Source organism: Dermacentor silvarum, chromosome 4 (assembly GCF_013339745.2).
Source record: "Dermacentor silvarum isolate Dsil-2018 chromosome 4, BIME_Dsil_1.4, whole genome shotgun sequence".
NCBI lineage: Eukaryota > Metazoa > Arthropoda > Arachnida > Ixodida > Ixodidae > Dermacentor > Dermacentor silvarum.
Window position 1 is genome coordinate 162,701,399 of NC_051157.2, and position 21,331 is coordinate 162,722,729.

Below are 21,331 nucleotides of genomic sequence, written 5' to 3' on the forward strand. Positions count from 1 at the left end.
GTGTAGAACTCAGCGCAGTGCAGAATAAAACGTCGGGAGAAATTCACTAGGCCGAGGAACTCGCGCAGCTGGCGTAGGGTAGGGGGTGCTGGGAAGTCTTTCATGGCCTGGACGTGAGAGGGCAACGGACTAATTCCCAGCTCCGAAATGTGGTGGCCCAGAAACTCGAGTTCGGAAGATCCAAATACGGATTTCTGGGGGTTGACAACCAGGCCAAATTGTTGAAGGCGTTGAAAGAGTTCCCGGAGGTGACGCTTATGATCTTGTGGATTGGGTCTCGCGACGAGGATGTCATCGATGTAGGCAAATACAGCCGGGAGCCGCGCCTTACCTCGGCAATGAATCGTTGGAACGTTTGAGCTGCGTTGCGTAACCCAAAGGGCATGCGCACATGCTCAAACAGGCCGAAGGGTGTAGTAATTGCTGTCTTCGGCATATCGGCCGGCTCAACGGGGATTTGGTTATAGGCCTTGACAAGGTTCACCTTACTAAAGATTATGCATCCTTCCAAATGGCCTGTGAAATCTTGGATGTGTGGAAGGGGGTAGTTATCGTGGACTGTGTGAGCATTGAGCGCCCGGTAGTCACCGCACGGATACCAGTCACCTGGTTCTTTCTTGGGCACCAGACGAAGCGGGGAGGCCCAACTGCTGGACGAAGGGCGAATAATGCCTAGCTGGAGCATGTGCTCGAATTCCCCTTTAGCAATGTAAAGACGCTCACCGAAGAGGCGGCGCGGACGGGCTGAGACGGGTGGACCACGCGTGGGTGACGCTGTGGTGGGTGATGGTGGGTGACGCTGTGTTTGGGTGGCTGATTTAAATTGCAGGGCCTCGTCACCTCAGGGAAGTCTTCGAGGATACGAGCATACGGGCATGATGGGATCAGCGTGCGGATGCCGGTGGGAGCGACAGCCGACAGAACGCCAGGGATCGAGAGGCGCATCTTGCTGTCAATCAGGCGATGGCGGCGCATACTGACGTCAAGGTCGAAATGAGTCAGGAAGTCGGAACCAAGGATAGGCTGAGGGACGTCGGCCATGATGAAGACCCTCTGGAATGTGCGCCGCAGGCCAAGGTCGAGAGTGAGGGTCCGTAGACCATACGTGACGATGGAGGTAGAGTTTGCCGCGCGGAGTCTAGGTCCAGGTGATTTAGAAGTGCGGTCACGCTTGGAGGACGGCAGTACACTGTCCTCGGCACCCGTGTCTACACGGAACCGCAGGCCGGAAATGCGATCCATGACTATGAAAAGGCGGCCAGGTTGTAAGGCGAGGTCACATGCCGCCGTCAGTGATCTCGTGGTGCGTTTCCATACCATTCGCATGGGGATTTGCACTGACGGGCGCGGTGCTGGAAAGTGCGATGGTACCAGCAGATAGGCAAGCGTCGAGTACTGCGCGAGCGGCGACTGGTCGGGGAAGAGGGACGGCGGCTGGGACATGAGGTGGAGCCGCGCTGGTCATGGGAAGACGTCCGAAGGGCATCGATGGAAACGGCGAGCTGGTCGATCCGGGACTCTAAGTGGGACATGATTGAGGACTGTGGCGTTGAAGAGAGGGCGGCGACTGAAGGAGAAGTCGCGTCGTGGACTCGATCAGCGAGCTGGGCGAGGCGGTCGAGGGTCAAGTCCTCTCAAGCGGCCAAGACAAGAGGGGTGGACTGTGGTAAGCATTGCAGGATGAGCTCCCTCAAAAGCGCACTGTTCGAGTCGACGTTGCTTGTGCCCAGGAGCTGTCGCATGCTGTTGAGCAGTTGGGAAGGGGGGCGATCTCCAAGGTCCTCGGAGGTGAGCAGCTGCTGGAGGCGCGCGCTCTCAGACGCCGTGGTGCGTTCTAAAATGCTCTGCTTCAGTTGCTGCTACGGGGCATCACTCAAAGGTGCAGCGATAACGTCCGCCACCACTTGAGCCACCTCAGGAGACAGGTTGCAAAGTAAGTGACGAAACCGCGAAGTCTCCGAGGTGATGTGGTACAGATCGAAGATGGCTTCGACCTGGGCGAATCAAACCTCCGGGTTCTGGCGCCAGAACGTGGGCAGATGGAGCTGTAGAGCTGCGACGTCCCGTGGGCGCGCGGTAGCGTCAGGCGGAAGGTTACCTGAGGGCGGGAGGTTGCTGGAGTCGGTAATCTCTTAGGCTGGAGTCACCACTGTCGAGAACCGAGGGGTCGCAGCGGAGCGCCAGAACAAGAGGACCAGCTCAGCAGGCTTTCAGAACGGACTAGCGCGTGCCGTGCTTGCGCGGCTGGCACGCGCCGCCCAACCTAATTTTTCTCGTCAGTCGCAGGCGGCCCCAAGGCGCCAGCCGAGAGTGCTGTCCTTAGCGTCGCCGCTTAGCAGCGTCGGTGGGCGCTACACATTCAAGTATAATAAAATACATAGGGATGTCACATACTCAAACGACAACTTTCCACGAAGGACTTTCATAACAACTGAAAAAAAAAAACTGAGTCAGGAACAGTACAAAATGAAAAAGAGAAAGTCTACTGTTCATAGGAAGGTTGACAACTACAAAACTGTCAAGCTTGATCTTTGGGGACGAATAATTTTAAGCAATATACTCACAATATGTTGTATTTATAGCTTACATGTAGCTTGAACTGCAGTTTTTTTTTTCTGTGCAGCAGTAGAACCTAACCATTCTCCAGAGAACATTGCTTTCGCTTAATCGTTGTCTGCAATCTGGCACGGTAAGGAGACTGAGCTACAAACGCATCAAATTGGGACGCTTTTGTTGTGCTTGTCAAGTTAGAGTAGGCAAGTAATTCCTTCTTTTTATGCTTTGTACAACACACTGTCATACTTGAGCTGCTAGAAACAAGAGTTGACATAGTCTGTGCTTGCCGAACTGTCTGGAGCTTCCGGTTTGCGCGGAAGCTGCCTTTTGATTGCTGACAGAACGTGATAAGCGTTGACTCGTGCGCCTGTGCCCTCATTGAGATCTTGTTTCCCCCTAATACTGCGTCAAAGTTTAGCCAGGGTGTAAAAATAGCAGAAGTTCTTTGCAAACATTCGCATCGCGCTTTTTGTTGATAGAGTGAAGGCGCATTGCAGTAAAACGTACTTTTTTTCTCATGCAGTCATAATTCGTCTCTGTCATTCTATTGGCTTCAATGGGTATACAGAAGGTTACGATTACAGGGCACTGTAGGGAAAATGTCAAACAAAATTTGTGTAGCTTGTTAGAGAGAGGCAGAGCTTCAAAGCTATAGGCTCTAAAGCTTTAGGTCAGAGGCACTACTTTCTCCAGCCATGCGTTTCAGGAAAAATATACAGCGGTGATTTTTTAGACAGGATCGCAAACAGGAAAGCGATAGAGTTTAGTGTCAGACATGTGACGTTCCAACCTTTTCATCTTCGTGCAACTTTTAAGACTTTAGAAGGAAGGAAGGAAGGAAGAGAAATAAGAGGTGAAAGGCAGAGAGGTTAACCAGGTTAAGTGTCCGGTTGGTTACTCCGCATATGGGGATGGGGTAAGGGCAGAAAAGATTAGAAAACAAGAGAACATTAAAAAGAAAATTAAAAGAAACGCATAAGTTCGCACATTCTATAGTTTTTTCACTAAGTCCTGTTTCTTTTAAAAAGTGTACTAGCGCTTTTAAAGCAGTTCGTTCTGACATCGGCTGGGGCCAGTGACGAAGAATTCTGGCTTCCGTAAGAGGACGGTTGTCTATCTTGTCAAGCGTGTTGCTGAGGACTTTCCTTTGTGCACTAAAACGACGACATTGACACAGAAGATGTGCTATCGTCTCTTTGCACCCGCAAGTTCCACAATGTGGACTTGTGGCCTTTCCGATAAGGTAAAAGTACGCTTTGCTAAAAGCTACACCAAGCCATAGGCGACAAATGAGAGTTACCTACCATCGTGGTAAGCCATGTGGAAGGCGGAGCTTCAGATTAGGATTCAAGGAACAGAGGCGCTCGTTTTTAAATCCATTGAATCCCAGTGGGCTGACGTAAGCTCGCGAGCGAGCGCACGGAGCTTTCCTGCTGCGTCTGTTTTGGACATAGGGATAGCGACGCAATCGGCACTGGTATGTGAAGATAGAGCGGCCGCGTCTACTTGCTCGTTTCCAAGGATACCACAGTGATTTCGGCAGCGGAGTGGTGGGTTCTTCGTTGGAGTCCAAGTTGCCTAACAAAGTTGCTTGAACATCATCAGGTAAATAGATTATATTTCACCCGCCACTTATTACTCATTAAAAAGCTTAGGACTTTGCCACCATATCTTTTTCCTTAAACGAACACAATATTTACAAATGTGAACCTACAGAAATTGTAAGCATCTGAGAGGAAAGCAATGAGTTCCATAGAAAGCATTACGTGAAGTGATATTTAGAAGTCACTTTACATGTTGCAGGGATTCGGCTTTCAGTTGCTGCAAACAGCTAACTTCATGCGTGCCCTAGGGGGCTGTTGTTCTACAATCGATTTCTTTTCAACATTGCAGATGCATTGCTATAAACTAGCCAACGTGTAAAAGCACCGGCTGGCATTGCGGCATGGGCACACATAATCGGCTAGCGCAATAACATAAGTTGGAGAGCGGTAAACTTGTTTTATTGCAATAAAAATTATATGGACACTCCAGGCGCATGTCTGGCTGCATCGCCGTGATGTTCCATATAATGTCCAAGGGCGAAACCCCCATCTCCAAGCGTCGTATGCTGTATGTGCGAGTGAAAACGCGGGAGAGAAGCTGACAATCGCGGTTCAATCTCGCGCGCGCGGGGAGGAAGCGCGCCGTCTTCTGTAACGCAAAAGGTCCCGGGGAGGAGGCGCAGGAGGAGGGGGCAGCGTTGTACTCCGGCAGTAAATTCGTATTGCGCGACCGCGCGCGGTGCCGCCGGCTGTATCTTGAAAGAGATCTGCGTTTGGGGCAGAGTCTAGGTGCGCCGACGGTTCATACCTATGTGCGTGCTGTGTTGTCGCCGCTCAGTTTGTGTTGAAGCGATAGACAGCGTGAAAGTCACTTCGCTCGCTACTGCGGCCGCGCTTCCTCACGCCAGCGTTTTGACAGCGAGTGACCGCGGTCGTTGGTTTTGATGTACTCATGTTTGCCTCTGCGCGCTGACACCATGCTTGTTAATTTAAATAATCAGCGAATGTTCGCAAGTTTACATGGATGATAAGACTATCGTTACATTGTATAGCGGTCTACTAATTTGCTATCGCAATCCGTGCTTCCCTTTTCGGGTGAAACAGTGACATTAACAGCGAAGCTGTTGAGGGCTCAGTCTCCAGTGGTCGTGTCTGCGTGTACAATTGCGATAGCAAATTTGTAGAGAGCTATACGGAGTAATGATATTAGCTTTATCAGCTGTATAAACTTGGACATGCAGCAGCACCGGCAACACGCAGAACTGTTGTCGACGCCGTCGGCGTTTTGCCCGCGTTCGCTCAAAATGCGTGCGGCGTTGGTGACTCTTGCCGGAGCCTCTGATATAAATAATAGGCACTTGGTGCCGCAGCTAAACGTCGCCTCCCTTCCCTCCCCCTGCCCCCCTCCCCCACGGCCTCTCACGCATCGGAAGAAGGCGCGTTTGCTCTACATATATGGTGATTGTAAAGGAAGAAAGAGACGCCTACTTCTGCAGCCCTTAAGCGAGCACGGCGCAGAACGCGCGTTTCTTCTCCGCCGTGCGTTCCCTCCCCGTGAAAGCGCGCGCCCCTCGCGCCCTTTCACTCGCACATACAGCGTTCGGCGCGCGGCGACCATTTCAGCTCCATTGACGTCATACGGAACCTCACGGCGACGGCGACGGCGATGCCGGCAGCAGAAATCTGCTTTGGAGTGTCCATATAATTGCTATCGCAATAAAAACTCTCATTGGCCGTATGCTGTATGTGCGAGTGAAAGCGCCCGAGGGACGCACGCTTTAATTGGGAGTGAACACACGGCGGAGAACAAACGCGACTATTTCCGTCACGCGAAAGGCCGTGGGGGGATGGGAGGGAGGGAGGGAGGAGGAGGAAAAAAACTTTATTAAATAGGTAAAAGGTTTAACAGGCAGGTCTGGTTGGGGCCCTCAGTCCAGGGCTCCACTGGCTCTAGCGGCTCGCTGAGCTTGGTCCAGGAGGGCCAGTTGGCTCTTCCGGTCCTCGCTTGCGAGCAGTGCCTCCCACTGCCGTACGAAGTCTGTCAGCCTTAGAAGGGGTGAGTTGACATCTCCCGGCCTAGCCATACAGTCCCACGGTATGTGAGCCAGCGTGGGTTTTGCTCCACACCACGGGCAGGTGTCTGTGTAATGCGCCGGGTGCATCTTGCATAGGAGATTTAGGTGTGGGAATGTGTTCGTTTGGATGCGACGCCAGTCCCGCGCTTGTATTCTGGTTAGTTTGGAGTGCGGAGGGCCGAATGTCCGTCTCTCCCTTCTCTGATTTTCCAATATGTCGCGCACTGCGGACGGAGGTTCCTCTAGGTTTCTGGCCGCCGCTCGGTTGTTACTTCCTCGAGCTATGCGGTCTGCCCTTTCGTTCCCATCCAGTCCGTTGTGCGCTGGGCACCACATTATGCCATGATCCAGGTCGAGGCGTGAGCCCAGTATTCTTGTAGTGATGCGCGGTAGAATTCCCCGCATGAAGAGTCGACACGCTGCCTGCGAGTCTGTAAGCACGTAAGCCGGTTGACCCTTAAAGTCGGCGTCCCGTATGGCCAGCGCTATGGCTGCAGCCTCAGCTGTGCATACCGAGGTAGTCTTCACTGTGGCAGTTATCGTAGTGACTTGGTTGGTTGCGGTGATTGTGTAGAAGTCATTGCGAGTAGTTGCACTCGCGTCCGTGTAGTAGGCGGCCGGATCATTGTCGAATCGCTTCTGCAGAGCCCTCGTCCTGGCTTGTCTGCGGCCTGCGTGGTATTTAGCATTCATGTTTCGTGGAATGGGCGAGACGTAGAGGTGGTCCCTCAAATTTTGAGACAACAAGTCTGTGTCGTCGCCGTAGAACAGGGGTCTAGGTTCGTATCCCAGCCGTCGGAGGATAGAACGACCCTGCGGCGTAGAGCTCAGCCTTTCTCTTTGTGATATCAGAACTGCGGCGGCATGTTCTTCATATTTGTTGTATATACCCAAGCGCTCCAGGCGATCCGTGCTGACTGTGTTCGGGTACCCAGAGCAGATTTGTATGCCGTTCTGATAAGGGTGTCCACTTGCCTCATTTCCGTTTTGTTGAGGTTTTGGAAAGGGAGGCCGTAGGTGATGCGGTTAATCACAAACGATTGCACCAGCCTGATAGTTTCGTCCTCCGCGAGACCGTTGCGGCTGCGTCCCACTCGACAGATCATGCGTGCCACGTTCTGCACGGTTGGTTTTAAACTCCGAATTGTGGCATCGACGTTGCCATTATCTTGTATAAGTAAGCCCAGCACTCTCATGTGGGTGACTTCGCGAATGGGGCCGCCATCGAGATTTAAGTCAATCCTTGGGATGGCAACTTTCTTACGACGCTTGCTGCGTACTTTCATGAACTCAGATTTTTCAGGTGCGCACGTCATACCCGCGTGTTTGGTGAAGTTTACCACTTTGTCTATGGCCTCCTGTAGTAGGTCTTGTTTCTCTCCATAGGAACCGCGGTGTGCCCAGAGCGTAATGTCATCGGCATAGATTGTACATCCGAGGTCTCGTGCTTGTTCAAGTTCTAGGGCCAGTCGCCTCATCCCAACGTTGAAAAGAAGCGGTGACAAGATTGAGCCCTGTGGAGTCCCTCTATTGGACATTGCAAAGATGTCAGAGCGAGTGCTGCCCAAACCAATCGTTGCCTTCCTCTCGCGAAGGAAGGTAAGGACATACTGAAACACCCTCCTTCCGCAACCTATGTTTTCGAGGCCTTCGAGGATCGTTTCATGAGATATTGTGTCAAACGCTTTCTTGACATCAAGTGCCACAACTATCCTGGCTTCCTTGTTTTGTAGCGGGTCCAAAACTTCGTCACGGAGCATGAGGAAGGCATCCTGTTCCGAAACATGTGGCCTGAAGCCAAGCATAGAGTCAGGAAAAAGTCCATGCCGCTCGATGTAGTTGCTCAGTCGGGTTTGGGTCACCTTCTCAAAAAGCTTCCCTACGCACGACGTGAGCTATATTGGCCTGAGGTTATGTAGATCTCTAGGTTTACCCGGTTTTGGTATGAGTATGATTGTAGCCTCTTTCCAGTCTTCCGGTACCGCCCCGCCGTCGGACCATACGTTATTGTTGAAGTAGGTCGTGAGCTGCTTCAGTGACTCCCGGCTCAGGTTGCGCAGCATCGCATTCGTAACCTGGTCCGGACCCGGTGCGGTGTTTTTCCGGAAAGATTGTGCGGCTGCATAGAGCTCTGCCGTTGTTATGGGCTCGTCCAGCTCGGCGTTGTCAGGTCCCTTATAGTTGTATTGCATTGATTTTGTATATTGCACTCCTACACAATATTGCACTCCTATGTATATGCTTTTATTGTCCTCAATCAGGGCATCGGTCGTGCCATCGTATTCGTGTTCGATTAACTTCAATGTTCGGCTTGTGGTGGTCCTTGTTCCTGCGGGATCTATCATACTCCGGAGAATAGCCCATGTTCGCTTTGTGCTAAGCGTTCCTTTAAGTGCATCACAAAGCAGAAGCCAATTGGTGTCTTGCAGCTGCCGTGCGTACTCATTGGATTCCTGCGCAAGCTGGGCTATCCTGATCCTGAGCTTTCTGTTATGTCTCTGTCTCTTCCACCGTCTGGTCAGGCTTCTTCGTGCTTCCCATAGGTGTAGTAAGTGCCCGTCTACTGCCGGTGTTTCGACCGTTGTCGCAATTTCCCGTGTAGTACTTCTGTGTATGGCCTTGATGAATTCCTTCCATTCTCTAGTACTATCACATGGTGCGGTTTGCCTCTGTTTCTCTCTGTAAGCTACCCAATCGGTTATGGTGGCTTTCCCTAATCTATGCCGAACACGCGTTGTATTAATTGAAACACTGATTATACAGTGGTCACTGCCAAGGTCTTCCCCTAGGTTGGTCCAGGTGACGCCTCTGCCATTGTTTCCGAAAGTTAGGTCCGGTGACGTGTCCTTTGCTACACTGTTTCCCGTTCTGGTTGGTTCGCCAGGCCTCGTGAGCAAGACCAGCTCATGCTCCTCCGCGAGGTCGACTAGCCTTTGGCCCTTGGGTGTATCTCGATCGTAGCCCCAATCAGAATGCGGAGCGTTAAAATCACCTAGGATGATCGCCCGGTCGTTTCGTTTCACTTTGCGCAAAGTGGCCATAACTAGCACGTCGAATTTTGCCTTCCTGTCCCTAGGTGGGCTGTAGACGTTGGCAATAACTGTTTTCGGTTTGCCGCGCTTACATGGCCAGACCGTGAGGACTTGGTGTTGGATACTGCAGTTAGGGACGTAGTCCACGCTCACCGCTATGTCCGCCCGGGCCAGCATAATGCTATCTGAGGATTGTCAGGGTGCGTGTGCATCTTGTATGCAATTAGGTTCGGTATCCCCTTTCCGGGTTCTTGTAGGCATATGATATCCGGGGGAACAGGCGTCGCATCTATGAAACGCGAAAGTGCTGCGTGTTTCGTTCTTAGAGTCCTGCAATTCCACTGCCAGACCTCGAGGTTTTCGGCTACTCTCGTGTGGTGATTAGCCATCGATAGTGCTTTCGCTGTCGGTCAGCGCTATCTGTTTGGGCCTGCGTGTCGGAGTTCCTGGGCTGGCATTCCTGCGTTTGTTCGGTCCCTCTTTCGCGGTGTGGGAAGAGGAGTCTTCTACCTGTCGTTTCAGCTTGTACAGCTCCGCAAAAAGAAGTTGTATTTGTTGCGCTATATTGTCCAGCTTATCGCCTTTTCCTGTCGCCTGTGGCATCGCGTTCGTGGTTTCTGGCGTGGGTTTGTTTGTATGGGAGCCATTCCTTTGTCTGAGATCAGCTAGCTCCCTTCGAATTTCTCCAAGACTAGCTTTTAACATTCTGTTCTCCTCTAAAATTTTTTGATATGCTGGACTCTGAGTTATTGGATCGGCAGTGGGAGACACTACTCGCGCCCAGCTTACCTGTTGTATGTCTGTGGCTGCTGTGTAATATTTAGCCTGTGGAGCCCTCTTCTGTTTGGGTGCTGGAGTCTTGATATTGCGCGCCCAGGATGTTGACCCAGATCTGTGATGATTTCGCCGTCTGGTACTCGACGTCGACCGCGATCTTGATCTTGATTCTCTTGCTTGCCAAGGGTCAGAGCGGGTCCTTTCTTGCCGTTGAGGGAGCTCTGGGAAATCGCTGAGTTCCAATTCTTCGTCTTCATTTGCAAAGCACCGTGAACGGTGTTGTTGAGCAGATCCGTGCTTTCCGCTCGTTGGTCTACCTTTTGGTCGCGTTCGCTTCAGGCGTTTCTGGCAGCTGCGGTCGCCCGTGAGGTGCTGCTCCCCGCAGACGGCAGATCGTGGTGAGTAGTCGTGTGTGTCTTCAGGCTCGTGAACCCCACAGATTGTGCACACTTTCGTATCCGGTTGTGGACAAACGTCCGTGCGATGGCCGACACTGTGGCAAGTCTTGCAAACTTGCACCGAGTTGCGGTATGGGTGGCATGTCATCTCCCCACCGCAATAGTAGACGAACCGCGGTAGGACCGTTCCGAGGAAAGTGATAGCTGCACTCTTGGAGTCCCCTAGCATTCTTGCCTGGATTATTTCTATCCCTTGTGTTCGGACTCTGAGGTTTGCCTTGATTGTCTCTCCGGGCGTATGCGGGGGGAGTCCATGCATGACTCCTTTGACGGCGCCTTCTCCGGTGGCAGCGTAGGCATTGAACGCGTGCTTCTTGCCATTGACTGTGAGGGCTGTGATCTTGCGCAGGAGATCAGCAGTCTCTTGCTCAGGTGTCGAAACTATTGCGATGTTTGAGCCTTGTTTTATGCGCAGTATAAATTGCTCACCCCTTACTTTGTTGTGGCAGGCTGCGATCACTGCTTCTGCTAGCATTGGGCTGGTCAGAGTCTTCAACGGAAGTCCTTGGTGTGGACGGAGAATAATCTTGAAGTCGTCCCGCGGCAGTGGTGGGAGCTTGTTCCGTCGCGCCCTGCGTCTGCGTTTGGGGGGGTGATTTGTTCTGCTCCTTCTGCGAAGGTTCGTACCGTTTCACCTGTAGGCGTTCCTTCGCTTGTTGTCGTTTTTGACGAAGCGTCAGCACCGTCTGCCATCCCTCTTCGTCGGGTTCTCTCGTAGTTGGCCGCAGATCCTCAGCGTCCGGGAGAAGAGTTGGAGAAGTAGGTTTCCGAGAAGTCAAGGACTCAGAGAAATCCATGTTGTCTTCTTCTGTGGGAAGTTTACGTTGAGCCGACGCACCGTTTGAGTCGCCTGCCGCAACAGAGGCGCGGTGTTTAGACGCCATATGCGTCGGTGTCGTGTGACGGACGCTGCACCGACGCGGCGCGGCGGCAACCGCCGCGCCTTAGCCCTGATTCGGGCTACCTCCGACGCTGCGTGGCTGGTATCTTCTCAAGGTGCTGGAGTCGCCGAAAACGTACCTAGGCCCAGAAATATGGTGTCCCTGGGTTCCCTAGAAGTTCACGGTGACGATGAAACACAATTTCAGTCGGTTACTGGAACTATAACCAACGAAAACATGGATATTGCGGAGCTCGATGTGGGTGCTGCTGCACTCGTCGACGCCGCCTGCGTTTGTCGGAGGGAGGGAGGCCAATGCCTCCAAAAAAGTTTTAGGAGGCGTAGGGGAGGGGAGGCGACGTTTAGCTGCGGCACCAAATGTGTATCTTGCGACCGGGCACTTTCTTTCGCACTTTTAATATTTCAGTCTGAGAAGATTTAACAAAAAAGGCATGCACTGCCAGTGTTTTGTTTCATGACATTTGTTTCTGGACTGTCATTCTCAAAATTCTGAGGAGCTGTATAAACTTGGACATGTAGCAGCACCAGCAACGCGCAGTAGTGTTGTCGATGGCGGCGGCGTTTTGCTCGCGCACGCACCGAACGCGCGCGGCGTTGGTGACGTGTTGATGAAGAACGTGCCAACCTTTCCGTACAGCCTATGGCGGTGTACCGTAGCGGCCATAAGGTCATGGTCCCTGTGGTCACTAAATTTCTCATTCTTTAATAGTTCAAATAACCAATTACACCATCACATCTTAATAGTCCTAATTGGAAATACATAATTCCCACCATAGTACTGCTTCGCTGGTGTTCCGTCTCCACCCCAGTGGAAGGGCTGACAGTTTTTTTCTAATGCGTTAGGCATCCTTAGGGTACGTCAAGCACTTTCTGCGACTTTGTATGTACGTATGTATGTATGGGGCGCAAGTTGAAATCAGGTAGCGCAAGACAGCGGTAATTCACCTTTTTCAAAATAGTGCGCGCCCTCTACCGAGCAGCGGCCGAAACATATTTGGACGGAAAACAGTGCCTGAGCTGCCGTGCTGCCTTGCGGAAACCATTGTTCGCTGGCGCCTTTTTTTCTATCTTTTTTTTCTTACGATTTAAAGTGGTGCTTCTTGTTGCACGCCTTTGCCGATGATCGAGGAAGATACAAACCCGTTCTCCTTTTCGGAGAATGGATGGACAGGCGATTTTTCGCAGTGCGAAGTGACAATCAACGACGTTTGGCGATACCTGCATTCCAGCACGCACAACACTCGCCAGGCGCATCGGAGCTGGGCCTTGAAGGAAGAAGACAACATTCGCAATGCGATGATGAACTTGGAAACAGGCGATTCCCGCTTTGGGCTTGTTCGAGCAGCATGCTCACCATCTATGAAGAGCGGCGTTTACGTCAAAGCTTCACACGACGCGAATGAGTTCCAAAATAATAAAAAAATGCTTGTGTCATACCGGTGTCACACGGGCACTTTTAATCGCGATCAACACCGATCCGGATTAGGTTTGATCAGTATTAGCTGCTGCTACACGGTCAGATTTAATTGCGGTCAGGCTTTATTAGGTATCAAGACGAACGTTATCTGCGCAATGTGATCTGGCTGAGATCGCGGTTTGGCTGACGTTAGCGTCAAACTCAATCCGTATTAGTTTAAACCGCGTAACGGCGACCACTGTTGATCGCGATCAAAAATTCCGATACGGATCGGCGTTGGTCGCGATTAAAAGAGCCCGTGTGATAGCGGTATTACTGGCTGTATCACTCAGTTTGAGTAAGCGTCGTGCCTCGCGCACAAATCATCTGCTGTTGCTGTGCGCACCCATGAAAAGCATCACGGAAAACTGCGCGCGAACCCGCGAATTCTGGTTACATGTGCAACAACAACAAACTACACGAACAGTGCACTTACACTCGATCTGCTGCCGTTTCAACCAGCGGCCGTGTCGTCGCACAGCAGCGTCACCAGGAGTACGCATGTACGTGAAGACCGTCGGAACGTAATCAGGGTGCTTCACGAAGTTAGACGGCCGGCCTAGGATGGAAGAAGGACGTTGTCATCTATGACAAATGGTGCAAACGAGAATAAAATGAAAAAAAAAAGAAAGAAACTTGCGATGAAATGCGCGATGCAAATGCGCGAGTGTTCTTTCGGTTCCCATGCCGAACTGTCGTGATTCAGGCGTCTGATAGCCGCAATCCATGCTTCTCTCCTGGCCACCTTATTCTTGCTCGCAAATCTAAAAAACTAACCTTATTTTTGCCACAAAAGTAATTCGTGCAGCCGTAAGCAACACAATGAGTTGGCATTGCTGAAAACGCAGCCACATCAGTCGCCTCTTAGCATTCAAGCCTGCCCGGCCGGCGGGCAGCGGTTTGTTTTTCATCCAAGTAGAGGGCGCGGCGCGCCTAGCGAGCTGTTTTTTCGCGCATGTGCACAACTATTTTGCAAAAGGTCAATTGGAGATCGCAGGTAGAGGTCTGCGTCCTGCAGTGGACATAAATATCTTCTGAGCAAGATGATGATGATATATGTATGAATGTGTGTGTATTAATGTGTGTGTGTGTGTGTGTGTGTGTGTGGTGTGTGTGTGTGTGTGTGTGTGTATGTATGTATGTATGCAGGTATGTCTGTATGTATGTATGCAGGTATGTCTGTATGTATGTATACATGTTTTAACGCGATGGCATTCTTAGGGTAATGCAGGCACTTCTCGAGGACAGTGTATCTATGTTTCTATGTTTGTATCAAACCGGTTTCCTGCCTACCTGGGTGGCAAGGTTGTCAGATGTGGAATGGGATACCTCAGCACATCGGGCAGCAGGGCTTGGGTAGCAGCGTTCGAAACCACCCTTCGGACCAGGGGCGGCGCTAGGATACTTTTACTGCGGTGGGGGGGGGGAGGGGTGGTACCCAGGACAAGTGAGTTCCTTCGGAGGGACAGGGAGGCAGGGAACTTATACGTTGTGTTTTGACTATCTTCTCATCGAATTTCCCCTCTTATTTTATAACTGTTCAAATTAATCAATCTCAAGTCCGAGATAAGCCTTGTTACATGGCACCTACACTTTCTTCAGTCGCTCAAGACTCCAATCAACAAGCACGGTGTTCTGCTTAGGTAAGTGCAACGCAATAGATATCGAGGCTGCACATGTTAAATAGATGGCAATCATTGCTCAGCCCAACGATTCTGTGCGTTACAATTTCTCCCACAATTTCTGAACGTGTTTCTTATTTTTGTTTTAGTTGAACTAACTAGACTTTGCAGTTATTCAGCGTGCTCTCTTTGAGTCATTTAACAATGAAAGGATGTGGAAAAAAAAGCGAACCATCATTTATGTATGTTCAATGCACTCGTCCGAGAGCACAACAGGGTTGCGATGCGGATACCAATTGCTCGATGGCTAAAATCTCTTAACAACAGCTTGAGTGGGCTTAATCTAGCAACGAAGCAAGGTATAAATAAAAATTTAGCATATATACACATCAGTTCTTCTGTTAAGAATAAAAGCCGGCAGATCCCACGCCCTGTGGGAAACGATGTTATGCGACGCAGTGTGCGGGGAGCCTACCAAGTTACCGAAACGACCATCAGAGCAATAAGGCGTAGGCAGCTCTGTCATGACCTACATGACACGCATGTCATGACATTCATGTTATGAGTCCTGAGGAGGCCCTTTAGCTACACCTAAGAGACCTTAAGGCGAAAGCCAAAGTCATGCTCATGAATATGACTTCGACCATCAACCTTTATCCTTTTCCTTCACTTAGTACCACATCCGAACCCATTCCATTGGATTTTGACTGTCAATGTTTGAAAAAAATTTTTTCGCTGAGTCATTCTCATTTTTGCTGAGTCATGGTCATGACTATTACTTCTACCACAACCCTTTAGAGGTTCCCTTCACTTAGTGCTCACGTCCAAACCCATTGCAGTGCTTTTTGAGTCCTAATGCTTTTTTCGCTGAGTCATTGTCATTTTTGATGAGTCATGCACATGACTATGACTTTTCCCACCAGGCTTTAGTGTTTCCTTCGCTTAGTACCCACGTCCGAACGAATTTCAGTTGTTTTTGACTATTAATCTTTTTTCGCAGAGTCATTGTCATGTTTAGTCAGTCATGGTCATGACTATGACTTCTATCATCATCCTTTAGGGTTTCCTTCACTGAGTCCCCACTTCAGAATCCATTTCAGTGGTTTTTGAGTGTTAATCTTTTTTCGCCGAGTCATTGACGTATTTGCTGAGTCATGCTCATGACTATGACTTCTACCTCCATCCTTTAGTGTTTCCTTCACTTAGTGCCCACATCCGAACCCATTCCAGCGGTTGTTGAGTGTTAGCGTTTTTTTTTTTGCTGACTCGTTGTTATCTTAGCTGAGTCATGCACATGACTATGATTTCTGCCATCGTCGTTTAGTGTTTCCTTCACTTAGTGCCCACGTCCGAACCCATTCCAGTGGTTTTTGACTGTTATTCTCTTGTCGCTGAGTCATTGTAATTACTGCTGAGTTATGCACATGACTATGACTTCTACCACCATCTTTTATAGTTTCATTCACTTGGTACCCACGTCCGAACCCATTTCAGTGATTTTTGGATGTTAATATTTTTTGCTGGGTCAGCGTCATGACCTACATGAAACGCATCTCATGACATTTATGTCATGACCTATCACTTATGTTCGTCATACACTCCTGTCATACTATTGCAACTTTGGTACTTACCACGTGAACGAAACGACCATGGGAGCATCCAAACGTACGCGGCTGTTTCATAACCTACATGACACGCATGTCATGACGTTCATGTCATGACCTATCATTTATGTTGGTCATACACTCTTGTCATAGTATGCTAGTTTTGGTACATACCAAGCTAACGAAACGACCATCAGAGCATAAAGTCTTAGGCGGCTAGATAGATAGATAGATAATGTCAAAGTGACAAATGTTCGCCAAGAAATGCTTCGCATTTAAAAATGAAAATTTACATAATACATGATCAAGCACATGCATAAAAACAGTATTAAATAAAGAAGGAAACAGGTACCCAGCAGCAACAAAATAACATCCGTTAAATGGATAGCAATACAGGTTCAAAAGAGTAATTTCACAGCAGCATAGAGAACTAACACCACTAAGCAATATGTGTACCAGTTCTAAATTTGGTAAAGATGCGCTAGATTACAAAAATAAATTAAGACACCCATGTGGCACCGGCTGGTAATTCTAAACGTCGTAAATGAGAAAATAACAAGAAAAAAGATATACTAGAAAAGAAAAACAAAAATGAATAGAAGAGAGAAGAGAACTGCAAAAATAGAGTACGCACTTAGAGTCAGTGTCAAAAATAGAGTTAGTGTCACATTTTCACATTTGGCAATACAATAGAGCAGGTTTCACAAACCTGTTGTACTGTAACACCCGAGGCACCAACTTTCCGGTTCACGCAAGCAGACCAAACAACTAAGTATAGCCCATTTTTAATCTATTTAGAACCGTTGGGGATATTTTTTTCTCATTGCGGCAGTTCGCGCTGCATTTCAAGCGCCTATTCTCTCACAAGCGAGAGGATAATAGGATTTGATTAGAAACGTTCTATAATAAATTGTTATGCTTAAACAAGGCCGTCCTTTGTAAGCAGCGCTGCTTTCATGCAACTGCCTCCAAATTATAAGACATCCAATTGACATTTTGTGTCATACCGCCTACCTTGGGCCAGCTTATCGGCTCTCTTGGGAGGCAGAGAGGGGGGGGGAGGCAAAATTTCTTTGTGGGGGTGGGGGGCGCTCATTCGGGAGTAAGCGACGGTGGTGCGACGACCAACTTTTCAGTAAAAAAAAAAGCCTCAGCAGGGAGCCTGCGTTGGACCCACTCCGGCAATCTAGTACAGTCTAGCTTAAGCGAGCTACGCCATGAATTCAGTGGGTGTGTGCGGCCCTTCAACGAACCTCTCGCCAACTAGGGTCACTGGGTATGGGCCACGGAATGTGCGGCAAGCGAGGGGAATAAGTCTCCGCGTTTGGAAGCACCGGGTTGCCCCGTTTTATGTTTCGGAGGCCACGTGCAGACTTCGCGGCACTGCCGCTGGATGGCGTTGCGCGTCCAGGAAGAATCGCGAGAGGAGCCCGGTTTCCGCATGACCAAAGTGTCAGCGTTCGCACGCACCAGCGCGCAATGCAATTCAGAGGCCACGCGCACGCTTTTCGGCGGTGCCGCTCAAAGGCGCCGAGTAGTCTTAAGAAAGTGCGAAAGAGTAGTCCCGCTGTGGTGCACGTCTTGCACAAAACTTCTTTCGATGGTGGTAATACCTTGTCTCGGTACATTGATTGCATGCTAACGCATTATTGTCAACCTCATGAGATGGATTCTGCCGAAACTGTGTAGACAGGTCTATCTAGCAATAGTATTAATAATAATGAAGGAAGCGTGTGTTAATGTGTCCAAGAACATCTATGAAGCGTTCGAACTGGCGCACTTACAGAGTAGTACACAACACACAATCTACAGAAAAGGCAAATATGGTGGACAACTGAATCTCACGTAGAGAATGAAACAGAGAAAAAGATAATGAGAAGGTGGGCATAAGAGTCATATCGGGATAAAACATGATTTGTACAGAACACAGAGATGAACACTGAAATATGTGAATACAAGCGTGGCATCAATAATAATTATAATTCCTATTGAATCCCAGGTGTGGTTCTTATAATTTTGCAATGTTAAGAATTCATTGTGATTCGATGTAGTTATGGAACCGCAGGTGGTCAAAACTTATCTGGGTTCCCTCACTACGACGTGCTTCGCAATTAAAACGTGGTTTCGGCACGCTAAACGACATAATTATTTTATTTTATTAACATTGTGTGTGTGTGTGTGTGTTTTCTGAGTACAATATCATAACATTTTGTAATTATATTTGCCCTTATGGGGTACATTAGATATTGACCCCTATATACTCCGTGTGTGTTTGGGCCTCCAATGTCCAGTTCGATATGAAATTAGGCCCTTTTGCCTGAACGTGAAGCACTGAAAGCAAGAGCAAAACTAGCGAGGCACGCGATAGCAAGTGATAGCGAGATCGAACTCTTCGCACATTGCTCCAACGATGCGTGCAAGCGACAATATGCGAAGTGAGCGCAGCACTCGATAGAAATTCGGCTGCGCAGCAATAACGGCACATAGGCAGAAGCTATACTTCGTGCGAGACATTTCTGTATATAAGCTTAGTCAGTGAAATATAAGTTTTTATTCCTGACAACAAACCAAACTGTGGTGTGCGACTGCTAATGCGTTGCTTCAAATCATTTTGCTTTTCGTTGTTTTTCTTTTCAGGATTTTTATTTCCAGTCCGTCGCGGCAGCCTCCCGTGCAAGCTCGCGCGTTATGTGCAGCGAAGCCTTTACGAAAATTGGTTGACACAATCTTGGTTTGAGGCAGAAACTACGGGAAATTATGAGTTTATTTCATTTTCCTCAAAGTACCAGCGTCTAGCGGCCGCACCGTGAGCTAGAGGACTGTGACGTTTTTGCGACGCTATCTTTGCCGAATGCGGGCGTGCGAGCCATCAGCCCGCGTCTGTCCACCCGGCACAGACCCCGGCACCGACCGGCAGCGAACGACGGCTCAAATGCGAAGTTGCTCGCGGCCGCATTCTTGTTTTCGCAAGCGGAGCTTGTGCCAAAGTCTTCTATATCGCAGTTTGTGTTGTGTGCTGCTTTTAATGTGATAAGTGAAGCACCTGACGCAACGCAGGAGATTGCCTCTACGCTGCTGTGTGCAAGAGTATGAGAAGAGTATCGTTGGGCGAGTAACGCCGTATCATACCTGTCTGGCAGAGCCAAAGCTTCGAAGGATATGGATGCGTGCTGTGGGCCCATCGCAGCCATTTTATTTGTAGAAAATACAGAGGAGGCACTGGTCAAAGCGTGACTTTCTGTGCTCCGAGCACTGCTACGACACTGACTATCAAAGGAGCCCTGCTTTGCTGCAGAGCTGCGGCTTGTCAGCGAAAGGGCGCTTGTGGCATCGTAGTAGCAGGGTTCATCAATACTTTTCACCTGGTCATCAAACTTCCCCGTAACGCTATGGGAGAGCTTCATATAGGAAGGCGTGAGACCGAGCTAGTTGGTATTCCATATTGATACGACCAGCGCAAAAACAGACACGAAACACAAACATAGGCGGCCAGGAAAACACAAACACAGGCGGCCAGGACAAGCGTCATCGCCTCTTTTTGTGTTTTGTGTCTGTTTATGCGCTGGTAGTATGAATATCTTCATACAGCGTCCCAGTGGACGCACCACAGCACTGGCGCAAGTAGACGGTGGGCTGGAGCCATGGAGGAAGGAAACCCAGGAGAGGCCCCGGCCAGCACGTTCGTATTGGAGATAGTGTGGCGGAAGTGACGTGCTGTTTTTCCCATAGGAGCACTGGAATGGGTACCCCAAACGCAAACGTTGCCATAGCTACCACGCTCCTGAAGCTTTCGCTACGGCTCTCGGTCTCTGACAAGTGAGATGAAGAAATAAACTGTATTTAAAGAGCCGGCACTTTGCTTTTAGTGGCCTCAGGTAACAAGTGAGATAAGAATTTTCTGCCGATGACTTTCCCGCAACACCTTTTGTTCGCGAGAAAAGCTGACTTTGGAGTGCGGTGTCTAGCTTAAATGTTGTTTTGGGTCGGTGAGTGTAAGTGTCAGCCAGCAACGGGTACACTCAAGCAATCACGCCGCGGGTCTTCGACGTCTTCTTCAACGGGCCACGAAAAAACACAGGAGCGCGTCTGCTTCACGAAAACTGCCACAGAAGTTTTGTAGGCTGTGTTTTGACGCGCCTCAGCAGCACAAATTTCCGGCGGCTCGTAACAATGCAAATTCAAAGTTCGCGCCCATCTGCTCCGGCGAGCTGCAGAACCTTCGATTGGAGGCGCAAAGGGAGATGGCACACCAACATGGCTGCACTTCCGGCTTCCAAAAACGTGACGTCAACGCCTCTAGTGTATTGTTTCTTTCCTCCCCCCCCCCCCCCACTTACGTGTAGGTTAAGAGGCGGGTACCCCAGCTCGGTGGAATAATAACGTTTTCAATCAATCAATCAAATCTTTCCTCCATGGCTGGAGCAGACGCCGAACGGTCGCCATAGGCGTTCTATGCGTACGCTCGTTATTGAGCAAGGGACGATTGCCTGTATCGGCATGTGTATTTTGTGGAAACAACGTGCAACTCGACGCCCTGTTTCTGTACAGTGTTCAGAAACTTAAACGCGAACAAAGCATTTACCGCCGAGATTCTTAGCTTGAATGAAAGCTCGGGTGCTCAAATCGCCTGACACAAAACAAGTTGTGTCACTACTACTACTGGTGTTTATTATGAATAAGGAAGAGCTGCAGAATTAAGCGTCTCTTCCTTATTCATAATAAACACCAGTAGTAGTAGTGACACAACCTCGTTTTCAGGCCGTCTTCAACGACTAAAGTTGCCCACATTTTGTCTTACATTCTTTACAAAATTAGTCCTCGGAATTTTGAGAATGACAGGCCACAAAAAATTGCATATGAAACAAAACCCCGACAGCGCATTCCTTTAGCGTAAATCTCAGACTGAAATATTGAAAGTGCAAATAGTGCCGTATAGAATATGTTTCGCTCACAGGACGCCAACGCCAGCTACGGCGCCGCACACGGGACGCCGGATGCCGGATGCCCCGCGTTAACAGCCCCGTGTCGCAGAATTTCTGCGACACGGGGCTGTTAACGCTATCGCGTTCAAATATTGTCGCACTTATACAAGTGAAACAATCATATAGACTGTACATCGAACGTTGAAAACAAAGACTAGTAATATTACAAGTGAAACTAATAACATGAGGGTTTCAACAGAATTGAACATAATGACGTGAGAATGCAAATATACATGGTGGTCAGTACTGAAGAGTTACACGTCACAAAAAAATCTCTTCTATTTCTAGTTTGTACTTGATCAAACATGAAATAGGGTAAATATT